General features: G+C 42.3%; 1 long non-coding RNA gene across 1 annotated transcript in view; it reads left to right on the forward strand.

Annotated features, from left to right (window-relative positions):
* Positions 1-415: 415 nt before the first annotated feature.
* Positions 416-17,596, forward strand: part of LOC128315241 (uncharacterized) — a 49,183-nt gene continuing 32,002 nt past the window's right edge. Inside the window, exons 1-2 of the long non-coding RNA XR_008297815.1 lie at positions 416-532; positions 1,389-1,592. This is a non-coding gene — a long non-coding RNA (uncharacterized LOC128315241). The remainder of the gene's footprint in view (positions 533-1,388; positions 1,593-17,596) is intronic.

Consider the following 17,596-nt stretch of genomic DNA (forward strand, 5'->3'; position numbering starts at 1 on the left):
ATAAGCCTTTTTATTTATTTAACCTAAAACTTCATGACACAGACAAAATTAACTATCATTTTGAGTCATTTTTTTACTGACAAATGACAACAGATATAATATGAGCTTATGTGACCTTTAGTAAACCTTGGTAGAATAAGTTTTGTATTTAGTACTGACAACTCTAAAGACATGTCTATTTTAGCTAAACTAACAACCTTGAATTAGCTTTAATACCGAATATGTTGCACCTGTGTCCAATAAAAGTCATTCAATTTGTTCCCCACTGTCAATTTCATGTGGGCTCCTGAAAATCTGAAGTGGGCAGTTTAAGTCTAGGGGAGATTCTGGGCCCCTTCATGTTGATTTGGGAGGTGCTCCAGTTTGAACGTCATAAGGAGGTAGCCTGACGGCTTAGACTTTTTTCTCCTCCATTGTGAGGGTAGGAGGAGCAGGAGCCAATGGCACCCAAGGCACTGAGGATGGTATAGGAGCCGGCTGTGCAAGCGGCCCAGGTGGTGGTGCAGAACAGGAAGAGAAAGCAGAGGCGGAGGTAGAGGTGGCAGGGGTGTCACGGGCAAGGCCACAGGTGGACTCGAACTTTGGACTAACATTCTTTTATCTCTGTCTCCTGTCTCTCCTTGCAAAACAGGCTTTGTCTCTGGTTGCTTTTCAGCCCTCTGCATCATTTATTCAAAATATGCCCCAATGGACTTTCTTTGGGAACGGAAGGAGTAGACCCCAAGGCAGAAGTTCAGAAAGAACACCAAAGAAACAGAACTATGACTAAATGAAGCCTAGCTAGTGTTACAATAAAATACCATTTTCTTTTTAGTCACGGGATTATAGCTGTAGGTGTGTGCCAATCAGAAAATACCAGTCCCAATGGACTCTGAGAGGGGATTGAACTAGATCCCCCCATTTTTACACAAATACTAAAACAAATCAGGTACTTGTCAAACAAGCCAACTCCCCTTCTAAGAAGAGAGAATGGGGGGGCACCTGGGGAGCTCAGTTGGTTAAGCATCTGACTTTGGCTCAGGTTGTGATCTCATGGTTTGTGAGTTCCAACCCACACCGGGCTCTCTGCTGTCAGCGCAAAGCCTGCTTCGGATCCTCTGCCCCCTCTCTCTCTAGCCCTCCCCTGCTCATGTGCGCTCTCTCTCTCAAAAATAAATACACATTAAAAAAATAATGAAGAAAAAAAAAAACTAAGAAGAGAGACTGGCACAAAGTCACTTTAGAGTCTTGTCCCTTACCAGGTGTACCACAAATTGACCCAGAAGGGTCCAAACAGCTTAATTGGCCAAACTGCAATAAAAGAGGACTCCCAGCATGCATTCTGGTGGAATTACCCTGCCGTGGAGCCTATTAGCTCATCCCAGTTCATGTTTCCTTTCCACCAACAGGAAGTGACGGGAGGCAGCTGAGGCCAAGCAGCGGCAAGAAAGGAGATTCCCCCCAAAAAAAGTATCTGCAGCTGTTTGGGACCATCCTTAAAATCAATAACCATGAGCAGCTGTCTCCCTGACATCAACATCACTAACTCAGGAAACCAATGGTGGGCTCAGGGGTGCTGCTGCGAATATCTGCTCTCTGTAAGCTGGGAACAGGTAAGCCCTGGCATTGCTGTCACAGCCAATCACTCTGTCCTGGGGAGACCTGAGGAGGATAGATGTTGGGAGGGGGGCATAGACTCCTGGCTGGCTCGCCAAAATCTGTTACCAAAGCCCGAGTTTAGCTGCTCATCTCTTTAAAGCCAAGACTCAAGAGACAAGTGTTGGTTGGAAAGAAAAAGTTGCTTATTCAGGAGGCTGGCAACCTGGGAAAATGGTGGATTGATGCCCAAAGACCATCTCCAAAGTCTTGGAACAAGCAGGGGATTTTAAAAAGGGAAGCACAGGGAGGTGATGAGGGTCGCTGTGCAGGGGAAGCATTCTCAGTATAATCTCAAACAGATTTGCTGGCAGCATGGAAGTCTATTTTCTAGTATGGCCAAGTTTGGTCTTCTGGGAACACCTGGTTCCTTGTTTCCCCTGGGCCAGTGTTCTGCTGAAATCACAAAACTATAGTTACTAAAGCTAGGCAAAGGTAAAGGGTTAGAGATAGGTAACCTTTAGGCTGCTTGGAACACAGTTACATTCTCTTTCAGTCTTCAAAGTGTTCTAGAATGGCCCATGATTTATATTATCAATTCTAAAGCTACATCTTATGTCTGCAGTAAAAACTGTCATGATCTGTTGGTGATATCTGCTGTGAGTGAGATAGTCTTGGGGAATTTTCTAATTTTGGCAATTCTTGCTGGAAAACAATACTTATAGTAACTATTAATCTCTACTTGTCCTGTATGAAGGAAAAAAAAAAGGTTTATATGTATATGGCACTGCTGGCCCTAAAGGAAGCCCCAAAGGAGGATTTTCCCAAAGGTCTCTGGTAACACAGTTGTTACAGGGCAGAGATTCCCATTTAGTCTTGAGAGCCAGGAACAAGGGTAACCTATCAGATAAATAACATCATCTGAATTCTGTGATTTCAATGGTTTGTGTGACCCTCTGTATCAGTTTCTTGCTTCCTTTTTTTCTGTCTCTTTATCCCAAGAGCTTCAAGACGTGAAGCACTAATAAGAAAAAAGAGGGAGAGACTGGTGGCTATGATAACTACCTGGGGAAGCAGTGCTGTGGCTCATGCAGCCCTCCCACAGGGGAAGAAGCCTTGTGAAAATGGAATTTTGTAAGGAGGCAGCTTACTGGACATCATTGCACTAAGCACTAGACTCATCTCTTTTAGACTGGTCTCCAATCTTGGTCTTCTCCATTGCAGGGACCTTTACCATGAATCCACTTCAGCCACTCACTCCTAAGCTGACATGTTGGACAGTGTTGAAATCTTGCATTGAAACATCTCATTTGGCGACCACAATCTTCTCCCGTTCCAGGGCTCTCAGCCATTACCCCTTTCACACAGAAAGTCTTTAGTCTCTTTACTTTTTCCCTATTAGTCCCCTCCCATCCCCATGATCCTAATTCAATCCATGACCCTCACATCAACCACTTTCCAGTGAGTGTTCTCAGTTCACATGCCTGCTTTCTACCATGTCACTGTTTCTAGATCAAGGCGGCTATCCTCCTTCCTGGTTTCATGCTCCACATGCTGAATGGTGCCAGAGAAACATCTCATAGCACTAAGTACTTGGTGGAACAAACTCTCCTGATAATCAGCACTCTGTGCTCGTGTGCCCTTACTCCGCTCTCATTCTTCACATAATCTACTTAGGACCTTCTCCTCAAACCATGCCAGACCCTCAGCAGATACCCTTGTATGTTACTTTAAAAGGAAACAAGTCATGAGTTGAGAGCTCTCTTAGCTGGTTGACACCATATGGAAAAGGTCACACGGAACTGCACTTGCCCTTTGCCCCTCCTATCATGTCACAGTGGGAGCCATGTCTGCCCTTCTCTCCAGCAGTGCTCTACTTGCTTTCTCCTCTCATCTCCAATGACTTTCCCCTCTCTGCTCGCATCTGCCATCAGAATTTAAGTCTGCTCAAGACTTTTTAACCATTAAAAAAATCTTCACTTAACTCCTGCTATGTACTGAATTGTGTGCCCCTCATTCATATCTTGAATTTCTAACTCCCCATGTGACAGTATCGAGATGATACCCTTATGATGACATTAATGCTCTTATAAGAAGAGACACCATTTTTTAGCTCCTCCTGACGAAGGGATAAAGAAAATGTGGTTTATATACACAATGGAATACTATGTGGCAATGAGAAAGAATGAAATATGGCCCTTTGTAGCAACGTGGATGGAAATGGAGAGTGTTATGTTAAGTGAAATAAGTCATACAGAGAAAGACAAGTACCATATGTTTTCACTCTTACGTGGATTCTGAGAAACTTAACAGAAGTCTATGGGGGAGGGGAAGAAAAAAAAAGAGGTTAGAGAGGGAGAGAGCCAAAGCATTAAGAGACTCTTAAAAACTGAGAACAAACTGAGGGTTGATGGGGGGTGGGAGGGAGGGGAGGGTGGGTGATGGGTATTGAGGAGGGCACCTTTTGGGATGAGCACTGGGTGTTGTATGGAAACCAATATGACAATAAATTTCATATTAAAAAAAAAAGAGAGAGACACCAGAGAGCTTGCTTTTGCTCTCCCCCCATCTCCACCCCCCCACCTCCATCCCCCCTCCACCTCCACACACACCCCCGCTCTCTACCTCCACCCCTCCCCGCTCTCCACCTCCACCCCTGCCCGCTCTCTCCACCACCCCTCCCCGCTCTCTCCACCACCACCCCTAACTCTTTCCACCACCACCCCTCTCTCCACCGCCCCCTTCCCTCCCCCCGTTCCCCCTCCTCCCCACCATGAGGACACAGGAAGGAGATGACCACCTACAAACCAGGAAGAGAGGTCTCACCAGAAGCTAACCATGCTAGCACTTTAATCTTAGACTTACAGCTTCCAGAACTGTGAGAAATAAATTTCTGTGGTTTAAGCTGCCTGGTCTATGCTATTTTCTTAAGACAGGATGAGCAGAGTAAGTCAATCCTAAGGTGACTTCCAGCTGTCACCCTAGTTCTCTCCTCCCCTTCACAGCCAAACCTGCTGAAATATTCAGTATCCTCTTTCTCTCCTTCACTCATTTATTACCCCACTGACATCATAGAATGCTAATAGTACTAAAAAAGAAAGTTTAAGCAAGGCCACACAAACCAGTACTGTGCTAGGACCACTTAGTCTGCTCCATGGAGAAAACATGTGTTAAACAAATAACTGCCAATAATTATTTCACTATAATTGAGTTGTGTGCTATGGTGAAGAAGTGTCAGTTTGATGCTGTGAGAGCTCTTTCCTTTACCTAGCTGGGCCTGGGGTCTAAGACTGATGAGGGCATCCCTGGGGTAATGACATTTATGCCATAGCACAAGGATGAGTGGGAGCTGATCAGATTGTTGAAGAGGAGTGGACAATTCCAAACATAAAGAATTAATGGAAAAGGTCTGAGTTATGAAGAATATGACGTTTTTGAGGAACTATGAAAGGTCACAGGGCTGGAGCATAATGGGGTAAGAGAAAAAGTGACCAAAGGTGGACACTGCCTGAGAGATAGGCAATCTCAAAGGCGACACAAGGGATTTTGATCAATTTTCTAAGAGTGATGTGGAGCCAGTGATGCAGTGATGGCGTTGGAGTGTCTCTTGATTGGTCTGACTAGGGGGTTATCAATTTTGTTGATGCTTTCAAAGAACCACCTCCTGGATTCACTGATTTTTTTTTTTTTTTTTTTAGTTTCTATTTTGTTTCTGCTCTAAATTTTATTATTTCCTTCCTTCTACTGGTTTTGGGTTTTTAATTTTTCTACTTTTTCTAGCTCCTTTAGACATAAGATTAGTTGTTTATTTGAGATATTTCTTCCTTCTTGAGGTAGACCTTTATTGCTATAAACTTCCCTCTTAGAACAGCTTTTGCTATACCCCAAAGAGTATACCACTGTATTTTCCTGTTCATTTGTCTCCATGTATTTTTTGGTTCCCTCTTTGATTTCTTGGTTGAACCATTAATAGTTTAGTAGCATGTGATGTAACCTCCATGTTTTTGTGTTCTTTTCAGATCTCTTCATGTGGTTGATTTCTTTTATTTTTAAGTTTTTATTTCTTTATTTTGAGAGAGACAAAGACAGTGTGAGTGGGGAAGGGGCAGAGAGAGGGAGAGAGAGAATCTCAAGCAGGCTCTGCACTGTTAGCACAGAACCCAATGCAGGGATTAAACTCACAAACTGAGATTATACCCAAGCCGAGACCAAGAGCTGGGTGCTTAACCAACTGAACAACCCAGGTGCCCCTCATGTGGTTGATTTCTAATTTTATAGTGTTGTCAGAAAAGATGCATGGTATGACTTTGAGCTTTTTGAATTTTTTAAGAATTGTTTTGTGATCTAATATGTGATCTATTCTGGAGAATGTTCCATGTGCCCTTGAAAAGAATGTGCATTCTGTTCTTTTAGGATGGAATGTTTTGAATATGTCTATTAGACCCATCTGGTGCAATATTTCATTCAAAGCTGCTGTTTGTTGATTTTCTGTATGGGTGATCTATCCCTTGATGTAAATGAGGTGTTAAAGTCCCCACTATTATTATGTTAATACCATTGATGACTTTCTTTATGTTTGTTATTAGCTGCTTTAGGTATTTGGTTGTTCCCATGTTGGCTGCATAAATATTTATAATTGTTTTATCTTTTTTGTTGGATTGTTCCCTTTATGATTATGTAATGCTCTTCTTTGTCCCTCTTACAGTCTTTGTTTTGAAGTCCACTTTGTTCTGTGTAGGTATTACTACCTTGGCTTTCTTCTCACTTCCATTTGCATGACGAATTCTTTTCCATTCCTACATTTTTTAAAGTTTGTTTATTTATATCTTTTATTTTTAAAATATTAAATATAATTTATTGTCAAATTGGTTTCCATACAACACCCACTGCTCATCCCAACAGGTGCCCTCCTCAATGCCCATCACCCACTTTGCCCTCTCCCGCACCCAATCAGCCCTCAGTTCTCAGTATTTAAGAATCTCCTATGGTTTGCCTCCCTCCCTCTATGTAGCTATTTTTTCCCCTTCCCCTCCCCCCCTGGTCTTCTAAGTTTCTCAGGATCCACATATGAGTGAAAACATATGGTATCTGTCTTTTTATGCCTGATTTACTTCACTTAGCATAATACCCTCCAGTTCCATTCACGTTGCTACAAATGGCCAGATTTCATTCTTTCTCATTGCCAAGTAGTATTCCATTGTATATATAAACCACATCTTCTTTATCCATTCATCAATTGATGGACATTTGGGCTCTTTCTATAATGGCTATTGTTGAAAGTGCTTCTATAAACACTGGGGTACAAGTGCCCCTATGCAGGGGCGCCTGGGTGGTTCAGTCGGTTGAGTGTCCGACTTCAGCTCAGGTCATGATCTCATGGTCTGTGAGTTCGAGCCCCATGTTGGGCTTTGTGCTGACAGCTCGGAGCCTGGAGCCTGCTTCAGGCTAAAAAAACTATTTTTTAAATAAATATATTTTTTAAAAATTTATTTTTTAAAACAAGTGCCCCTATGCATCAGCACTCCTGTATCCCTTGGGTAAATTACTAGCACTGTTATTGCTGGGTCATGGGGTAGTTCTATTTTTAATTTTTTGAGGAACCTCTACACTGTTTTCCAGAGTGGCTGCACCAGTTTGCATTCCCACCAACAGTTCAAGGGGGTTCCCATTTCTCCATATCGCTGCCAGCATCTATAGTCTCCTGATTAGTTCATTTTAGCCACTCTGACTGGTGTGAGTTGATATGTCAGTGTGGTTTTGATTTGTATTGCCCTGATGAGGAGTGACGTTGAGCATCTCTTCAAGTGTCTGTTGGCCATCTGGATGTTGTCCTTAGAAAAGTGTCTACTCATGTCTTCTGCCCATTTCATCAATGGATTATTTGTTTTTTGGGTATGGAGTTTGGTGAGTTCTTTATAGATTTTGGATACTAGCCCTTTATCCGAAATGTCATTTGCAAATATCTTTTCCCATTCTGTCGGTTGCCTTTTAGTTTTGTGATTGTTTCCTTTGCAGTGGAGAAGCTTTTTATCTTGATGAGGTCCCAATTGTTTATTTTTGCTTTTAATTCTCTTGCCTTTGGAAATGTGTCAAATAAGAAATTGCTGTGGCTGAGGTCAAAGAGGTTGTTGCCTGCTTTCTCCTCTAGGGTTTTGATGGTTTCCTGTCTCACATTCAGGTCCTTCATCCATTTTGAGGGTTTTTTTTTAATAAATGGTATAAGAAAGTGTTCTAGTTTCATTATTCTGCATGTTGCTGTCCAGTTCTCCCAGCACCATTTGTTAAAGAGACTGTGTTTTTTCCATTGGATACTCTTTCCTGCTTTGTCAAAGATTATTTGGCCATACATTTGTGGGTCCAATTCTGGAGTCTCTATTCTATTCCATTGGTCTATGTGTCTGTTTTTGTACCAATAGCATGTTGTCTTGATAATTACAGCTTTGTAGTAGAGGCTAAAGTCTGGGATTGTGATGCCTCCCGCTTTGGTTTTCTTCTTCAATATTACTTTGGCTATTCCCTACAAATTTTCCATACAAATTTTATGATTGTTCTAGCTTTGAGAAGAATGCTGGTGCAATTTTGATTGGGATTGCATTGAATGTGTAGATTGCTTTGGGTAGTATTGACATTTTAACAGTATTTGTTCTTCCATTCCATGAGCATGGAATGTTTTTCCATTTCTTTGTGTCTTCTTCAATTTCCTTCATAAGCTTTATGTAGTTTTCAGCATACAGATCTTTTACATCTTTGGGTAGGTTTATTCCTAGGTATTTTATGATTCTTGGTGCAGTTGTGAGTGGGATCAGTTTCTTTATTTCTTTCTGTTGCTTCATTATTGGTGTATAAAAATGCAACTGATTTCTGTACATTCATTTTGTATCCTGTGACTTTACTGAATTCATGTGTCAGCTCTAAGAGTCTTTTGGTGGAGTCTTTTGGGTTTTCCATGTAGAGTATCATCTCGTCTGCAAAAAGTGAAAGTTTGACTTCTTCTTTGCCAATTTTTATGCCCTTTATTTCATTTTGGTGTCTGATTGCTGATGGTAGGACTTCCAATACTATGTTAAACAACAGCGGTGAGAGTGGACATCCCTGTCGTGTTCCTGATCTCAGGGGGAAAGCTCTCAGTTTTTCCCCATTGAGGATGATATTAGCAGTGGGCTTTTCATAAATGGCTTTTACGATGTTTAAGTATGTTCCTTCTATCCCGACTTTCTCGAGGGTTTTAAGAAAGGATGCTGAATTTTGTCAAATGCTTTTTCTGCATTGATTGACAGGATCATATGGTTCTTATCTTTTCTTTTATTAATGTGATGTATCACATGGATTGATTTGCAAATGTTGAACCAGCCCTGTATCCCAGGAATGAATTCCACTTGATCATGGTGAATAATTCTTTTTATATGCTGTTGAATTTGATTTGCTAGTATCTTGTTGAGAATTTTTGCATCCATATTTATCAGGGATATTGGCCTGTAGTTCTCTTTTTTTTCTGGGTCTGTCTGGTTTGGGAATCAAAGTAATGCTGGCTTCATAGAATGAGTCTGGAAGTTTTCCTTCCGTTTCTATTTTTTGGAACAGCTTGAGAAGGATAGGTATTATCTCTGCTTTAAACGTCTAGTAGAATTCCCTGGGAAGCCATCTGGTCCTGGACTCTTATTTGTTGGGAGATTTTTGATAACTGATTCAATTTCTTTGCTGGTTATGGGTCTGTTCAAGTTTTCTATTTCTTCCTGTTTGAGTTTGTAAGTGTGTGGGTGCTTAGGAATTTGTCCATTTCTTCCAGGTTGTTCAGTTTGTTGGCATATAATTTTTCACAATATTCTATGATAATTGTTTTTATTTCTGAGGGATTGGTTGTAATAATTCCATTTTCATTCATGATTTTATCTATTTGGGTCATTTCTCTTTTGTTTTTGAGAAGCCTGGTTAGAGGTTTATCAATTTTGTTTATTTTTTCAAAAAACCAACTCTTGGTTTCATTGATCTGCTCTACAGTTTTTTAGATTCTATATTGCTTATTTCTATTCTGATCTTTATTATTTCTCTTCTTCTGCTGGGTTTGGGGTGTCTTTGCTGTTCTGCTTCTATTTTCTTTAGGTGTGCTGTTAGATTTTGTATTTGGGATTTTTCTTGTTTCTTAAGATAGGCCTGGATTGCAATGTATTTTCCTCTTAGGACTGCCTTCACTGTATCCCAAAGCGTTTGGATTGTTGTATTTTCATTTTCGTTTGTTTCCATATACTTTTTAATTTCTTCTCTAATTGCCTGGTTGACCCATTCTTTCTTTAGTAGGGTGTTCTTTAACCTCCATGCTTTTGGAGGTTTTCCAGACTTTTTCCTGTGGTTGGTTTCAAGTTTCATAGTATTGTGGTCTGAAAGTGTGCATGGTATGATCTCAATTCTTTTATACTTATTAGAGGCTGTTTTGTGACCCAGTATGTGATCTATCTTGGAGAATGTTCCATGTGCACTCAAGAAGAAAGTATATTCTGTTGCTTTGGGATGCAGAGTTCTAAATATATCTGTCAAGTCCATCTGATCCAGTGTATCATTCAGGGCCCTTGTTTCTTTATTGATTCTGTGCCTACATGATCTATCCATTGCTGTAAGTGGGGTATTAAAGTCCCTTGCAATGACCACATTCTTATCAATAAGGTTGCTTATGTCTGTGATTGTTTTATATATTTAGGGGCTCCCGTATTCAGTGCATAGACATTTATAATTGTTAGCTCTTCCTGATGGATAGACCCTGTAATTATTATATAATGCCCTTCTTCATCTCTTGTTACAGCCTTTAATTTAAAGCCTAGTTTGTCTGATAAAAGTATGGCTACTCCAGCTTTCTTTTGACTTCCAGTAGCATGATAGATAGTTCTCCATCCCCTCACTTTCAATCTGAAAGTGTTCTGAAGTGTAAAATGAGTCTGTTGTAGACAGCAAATATATGGGTCTTGTTTTTTTTATCCATTCTGATATCCTATATCTTTCGATTGGAGCATTTAGTCCATTTACATTCAGTGTTAATATTGAAAGTTGTGTGTTTAGAGTCATTGTGATGTATGTAGGTTTGATGCTTGTAGTGATGTCTCTGGTAATTTGTTGCCCTTGAAACATTTCACTCACAGAGTCCCCCTTAGGATCTCTTGTAGGGCTGGTTTAGTGGTGATGAATTCCTTCAGTTTTTTTTTTGTTTGTTTGGGAAAACCTTTATCTCTCCTGTTCTGAGTGACAGGCTTGCTGGATAAAGGATTCTTGGCTGCATATTTTTTCTGTTCATCACATTGAAGATTTCCTGCCATTCCTTTCTGGCCTACAAAGTTTCAGTAGATAGGTCTGCTACTGCCGTTATGTGCTTACCTTTGTAAGTTATGGCCTGTTTATCCCTAGCTGCTTTCAGAATTCTCTCTTTATCCTTGTATTTTGCCAGTTTCACTATGATATGTCGTGCAGAAGATCGATTCAAGTTATGTCTGAAGGGAATTCTCTGTGCTTCTTGGATTTCAATGCCTTTTTCCTTCCCCAGATCAGGGAAGTTCTCAGCTTTGATTTGTTCAAGTACACCTTCATCCCCTTTCTCTCTCTCTTCTTCTGGAATTCCTATGATACAGATATTGTTCCATTTTATTGCATCACTTAGTTCTCTAATTCTCCCCTCATACTCCTGGATTTTTTCTCTCTTTTTCTCAGCTTCCTCTTTTTCCATAATTTTATCTTCTAATTCACCTATTCTCTCCTCTTCCTCTTCGATCCGTGCTATGGCCACCTCCATTTTATTTATTATTATTTATTACTATATTATTATTATTGTTATATTATTATTATTATATATATTATTAAAATGGAGCCACCTCCATTTTATTTTGCACCTCATTTATAGCATTTTTTAATTCCTCACGACTATTTTTTAGTCCCTTGATCTCTGTAGCAATAGATTCTCTGCTGTCCTCTATGCTTTCTTCAAGCCCAGCGATTAATTTTATGACTATTATTCTAAATTCTTGTTCCGTTATATTGCTTATATCATTTTTGATCAATTCGTTAGCTGTTGCTACTTCCTGGAGTTTCTTTTGAGAAGAATTCTTCTGATTCACCATTTTGGGTAGTCCCTGCAGTGGCTTCAAACTGCAGGGCACGTCCCCTGTGCTGTTGGGAATAACAGGTGTTGGTGGGCAGGGCCACAGTCAGACCCAATGTCTGTCCCAGCCCACCGCTGGGGCCACAGTCAGACTGGTGTGTACCTTATCTTCCCCTCTCCCAGGGGCAGGACTCACTGTGCAGTGGTGTGGCCCCTGTCTGGGCTGCTTGCACATTGCCAGGCTTGTGGTGCTGCTTTGATGGGGTCTGGCCAAGGGCGTATTAGATGGGGTGGATCGGCAAGGTACACAGGGGCGGGAGAGGCAGGCCTAGCTCACTTTGCCGGTGGTGGTCTCCTGTGGGAGGGGCCCTGCAGCACCGGGAGGGAGGCAGACCCATCAGAGGGATGGATCCACAGAAGCACAGTGTTGGGCATTTTCGTAATGCAAGCAAGTTTGGTGATGGGAACTGGTTCCCTTTGGAATTCCAGCTGGGGGATGGGAGAGGGAGATGGTGCTTGCCAGTGCCTTTGTTCCCCCGCAGAGCTGAGCTCTGTCTTCCGGGGCTCAACAACTCTCCCTCCCAGAGTCCTCTCACCCTCCCCTCTCTCCCAGAGCAGAGCTGTTGACTTTTAACATTCCAGATGTTAAGTCCTGCTGGCTGTCAGAACGCACGGAGTCTGGCCCCTCTGCTTTTGCAAGCCAGACTTCTGGGGCTCTGCCTTGCCCGGCGGGCTGCCCTTCCACTGCCCCAGCTCCCTCCCGCCAGTCTGTGTAGCACACACAGCCTCTCCACCCTTCCTACCCTCTTCCATGGGCCTTTGTCTACACTTGGCTTTGGAGAGTCCTTTCTGTTAGTCTTCAGGTGGTTTTCTGGGTTATTTAGGCAGATGTGGGTGGAATCTAAGTGATCAGCAGGATGAGGTGAACCCAGCATCCTCCTATGCTGCCATTTTCCTGTTCCCTCTACATTCTAAAAGAGCAGAAAAATATTTTTTATAAAAACAGAAAATAAAAATAAATTTTTTCACTTTCTGTATTCAAGAATAAGAAAACAAAAAGAAAAACCATTGAATAGATGGACCAGCAAACAGAAAGAAATGCGATTGATATTACATCCAGTTTCCCTGAGAAATCAAACTACGAAGCACTTTATAGTCCATAAACTAAGCAGGCAGAGAGATTTGTGGTGTTCCTTGAAAGCACAGTTGTCCCAGTTGGGTGAGGCTTAGTGTAACAGTTCCATTTTCCAATAGGTGGTGCTGCTTAGTTCACTGGGGTGGATTGTTGTGGCACATGTAGGCCTGTATGCACATGCACATGTGCAGGAGGGGTGAAAATGGCATCACCCAGCTACCCAGTCTCTAGTGTCAGAGCTCTGTGCTTTTCCTGACCAGCGATCAAGCACCCCTCTGTCTCCAGTTTCCATCCACTCCCCACCTCTACACTATCCATGACCAGGCATCAGGCTGCCAGGCAACATCTTCCTCCTGAGTCCTATCTTAGATGGGGCTGTGTTTTGCAACCCCTCACCTCTGAGGGACTGGGGTTTTGATCTGCTCGGACCCTCTGGGGGAGGGTTTTGCCAAGAAATGGCCGGGTGCCCACCTACCCCCAGGAACGTTTGCAGGACCATGCTGCTGCAGATGTCCAGAGACTGAAACTGGGTACCAGCCCACCCCAGAAAATGTTCACACAATCATGTAGTGGCAGCATTTCAGGGATTATGGTAAATTACAACACATATCTGGTGCCAGGCTTTCCCCTTAATGTTCTTGTTCCAACACCAGTGAATGTGGCTGTTCTCCAGGGTCCTCTGGGACCTTTGCCTGTGGGGAAGCCACACAGCCTCTACCAAATGTCCTCCCAGCAGGGGAACTGCCTCTCCCTGTGTTGCCTGAGGGCCCCTTGGATCTCGGTCTGCTTCTGGGGATTTGCCCTTCCCACCAGAGCACTGCCAGGTATTAGGCTATGGAGTTTCAGACTCTCCACTCCCCTTGTTTAAGGAGTCTTAATGGAATTTAAACCATCTCTTTTCTCTTTTCTCCTTTTTTTGTTCAGTCCTTGTGGCTGTTTCCACTCTTCCTCTTTCTCTCCAGCTGCTTTTGATGGGGGGGAGGTGCTTTTCCTGTACTTTCCCCCCATCTCTGTCCTCTCTCCACAAGCAAAAACAGCTCCCTGCTCTTCATGGCTTCTCTCTACCCCAGTTCACCTCTCCATGCTGTGTATCTGCTGAGTTCTGTGGTTCAGGTTGTTCAGATTGTTGTGTTAATCCTCAGATCAGTTTTCTAGGTGTGCAAGATGATTTGGTGTTGATCTGGCTTCATTTCAGGGATAAGAGACACAAAAAAAACCTTCCATGCTGTTCTGACATCCTGGTCCTTCCCCTATAAATCTTTCTTTATTACCACTTTTTGTATTTTAATTACCATGTGTCTTGGTGGGAACCTCCTTGGGTTAATTTTGTTGGGAGCTCTATGTGATTCCTGGATATGGATTTCTGTTTCCTTCCTCAAAGTGAGGAAGTTTTTAGTTACTATTTCTTCAAATCTTCTCTTGCTTTTCTCTCGTCTGGGATCCCTATAATGCACATGTTATTAGGCTTGATGGTGGTATTGGGTTCTCTTAGTCTATTTTCTTGTTTTTATTATTCTTATTTTTTCTCTCTCTCCTGTTCAGCTTTATTGCTTTCCATTACTCTGTCCTCCAGATTCACTGATATGTTTTTTTTTTTTTTTTGCTTCCTCTAGTCTACTATTTATTCCAGTTAGTATATTTTTTTATTTCAGTTACTGAGTTCTTCATCTCTGTTTGGTACTTTGTTTTTTTATCACTCTGTTGAGGGTCTCACCGGGATCCTCCACTCTTTTCTCAAATCAGTGAGTATCTTTATGATTACTTTAAGTTCTCTAGTAGGCATATGACTTATCTCATTTTGTTTAGCTCTCTTGCTGTGATTTTGTCCTATTCTTTCATTTGGGACATATTCCTCTGTTTCCTCATTTTGTGTAACTCTGTGTCTATTTCTATGTGTTAAGAAAGTCAGCTGTCTCCTGCTGTTGAAAGTTGTGGCCTCATGAAGGAAAGATCCTATAGTGTTCTACAGTGCAATGTCCGCTGTTAACCAGAACCTGACACTTCAGGGGTGTCTCCAATGTGTGTTGTGTGTATCCTACTGTTGTGGCTGAGCTGCTTTTGCATTCAGTCCAGTCACCTGCAATGGCTCTCTTTACCTGTTGTGGGCAGGGTTTGGTTCCTGTGTTGTTAATGGGCCAGTCTATGGGCTTGAGTTAGATTAGACCAGGAATTTGTCAGACCTGCAGTGGCACCAAACTGCAGGGTGATTTTACTGTATTGTCCCCTGAGAAGGTTTTGTTGGAAGGAAGGGCCTTCAGTCTGATCAGGTGTCTGCCCCCAGCCCACTACTGAGGCCACAGTCAGATTGGTGTGGTTATCTTTCCCTTTCCCTGGGGCAGGAGTCACTTTGGATAGTGTTGGCCTCTGTTGGAGCTGCCTGCACACTGCCAGGCATGTGTTGCTGCTTTGTATGGACTCCAGGAAAGGCTGCATTAGCGGGGGTGTGGTGCTAGCAACATCTGCATCACTCTGCTGTGGGAATGGACCTATGGCTGCTTTGGAAAACTCATGTTGAGGGTGGGTTGGAAGGGGTGGGTCCACAGAAGAGCATAGTGGTGGGGCATGCCACTAACCAGTTAGATGGAGATGGTTTGCACTGTGCTGTTTCCCACAGATGTCAGTGTATCTAGGCTGGGGGGCAGGGGAAAGAAGGGGCAACCACCATCTCTTTTGTTCTTGGAGAAGTTTCCCAAAGATACATTCCCCTCTAGCACACACTCTGAGATTAGTAATTGAATCTTCCCATATACCCCAGGCATTTTTCAAACTCCTTCCGTGTTATCTCTCTGCAGCCTTTTTGTTGTGGTGTCTCCTTAAGGGTGGGGATTCAATTTTCTCTCAGCCTCCTGGCCCTTCCAGAGTCAAGCTCGCTGATTTTTAAACTTCCAGATGTTAAGCCCTACTGACTGTAAGAACTTGCAAAGTTAAGCCCCCTGCTTTTCAAAGCCAAATATTATGGGGATTCATCTTCCCAGGGTTGGTCCTGGGATGCCTAGTGTGGGGTTTTCTTCTCTCCCTTCTCCATGCCTGCAGGGTCCCTCCCTCCCCAAGAACAGTCTCTCAGGCCAGTTTGGTTCCTGAGCACATCTTTGCTTTTCCTACCTTTTTCAACGTGGCCTCTCCTGTACATTTATCTGTGGAGAGACTGTTTTGCCAGTCCCCAGGCTTTTTCTGAATTATTTACACTGTGTGGGTGTTATCTAGATATATCCATGAGATGAGGTCACCTTAGGATCCTCCTACTCCACCATCTTCCCTGAAAATCTACACACACACACACACACACACACACACACACACACACACTTTTACATCAATAAGATAAACTATATGCTTGCTAGTTTTCAGCTCAAGAAATTAAGGAAATCTTTCCATGCTACCAAGTACTTAATAGAGAACAACTTTTTAAATGTCTGCATAGTATTCTATTAAATGTATTGATTATAATTTACTTAGCTCTCTCTAGTGGCCCTTATGTTATTTTTCTCCCTTCTCTATTTTTCCAGCCTCAAATTCTCTTTCATTCATTAACAGATATTCACATGACTTGAATTCTCAGTTGCCTCAGACATCTGCTCAAATATCAGAAAAGCCTCCCCGAGCAGCCTATGTAATATAGTACTTATCCTTCTTTCGCTGTTTTATTTTCCTTCAAAGCAGAAACCTGAAAGAATGAGGGTTGAAGCCACATGCCTACTTGAATGGAAGGGCATTTCTAACTGGAAAAAAAAATTGAAAGCCCACAGAGCTGGTTGTGGAGGAGTGGAGATCAGACAGCAGAGCCCTGACTCTTGGTCCAAGGTTTCTTCTGCCATAAACAAACCCTCCTTTGTAAAAGGAGGACATTGATCTTCATCAATTAATACTTTGTTGTGTGAGCATCTGGGTGGCTAAGTCGATTTAAGAGTCCAACTCTTGATTTTGGCTTAGGCTACAATATCATGGTTTTGTGAGTTTCAGCGCTGCATTGGTGCTTGGGATTCTCCCTCCCTCTCTCTGTCTCTCTCTCTCAAAATAAATACATTTTTAAAAATGCTTTGCTGTTTTTCTTTTAGGATCTAAACAGTGATTATCAAGCTTTACTGAGCATATGAATCACCTGGGGATCTTGTTAAAATGCAGTATCTCATTCATTAGGTTTGGGTGAGGTCAGAGATTCTACATTTCTAACAAGATCCCAGATGTTGCCAATGCTGCCAGGCCATGGGTCACTTCTGGTGGAGCAAGTATCTAGAAGTTCCTAGATGGTTAGAGTTTTAGAAAGATACCCAAACAACATCTGCATTGCCTGCCCTGGACCAATTGTTTGTTCTATCAAAACTTCACCAAGAGGGGCGCCTAGATGGTTCAGTTGGTTAAGTATCTGACTTTGGCTCAGGTCTTGATCTCACAGTTGGTGAGTTCGAGCCCCACATCAGGCTCTGTGCTGATAGCTCAGAGCCTGGATCCTGCTTCCAGATTCTGTCTCCCTCTCTCTCTGCCCTTCCCCCATTCATGCTCTATCTCTCTATGTCTCTCAAAAAATGAATAAACATAAAAAAAAATAAACAAAAAAAAACTTTACCGAGACAAAATTCCCTTCAGTTTCGATTACTTTTCCCATTTGCTGAGCCAAAGTCAGCCTTCCACTCATGTGGTACCAAGTTCTACTTTCTTTTTATCTTCCCCATTGTTTCTTGGACTGCTTTACCTGTTCTGCTGCCAAGGCTGGTTTCTTCCTATTTGACTCTCTGGGCTTCTATCCCTGGATCAGTGTTTTGCCTCCATGTGTCCTCCTTAAATATGCTCATTGACAACAATATGTTTTC

The sequence above is a fragment of the Acinonyx jubatus genome, chromosome C2 (assembly GCF_027475565.1).
Source record: "Acinonyx jubatus isolate Ajub_Pintada_27869175 chromosome C2, VMU_Ajub_asm_v1.0, whole genome shotgun sequence".
Lineage (NCBI taxonomy): Eukaryota > Metazoa > Chordata > Mammalia > Carnivora > Felidae > Acinonyx > Acinonyx jubatus.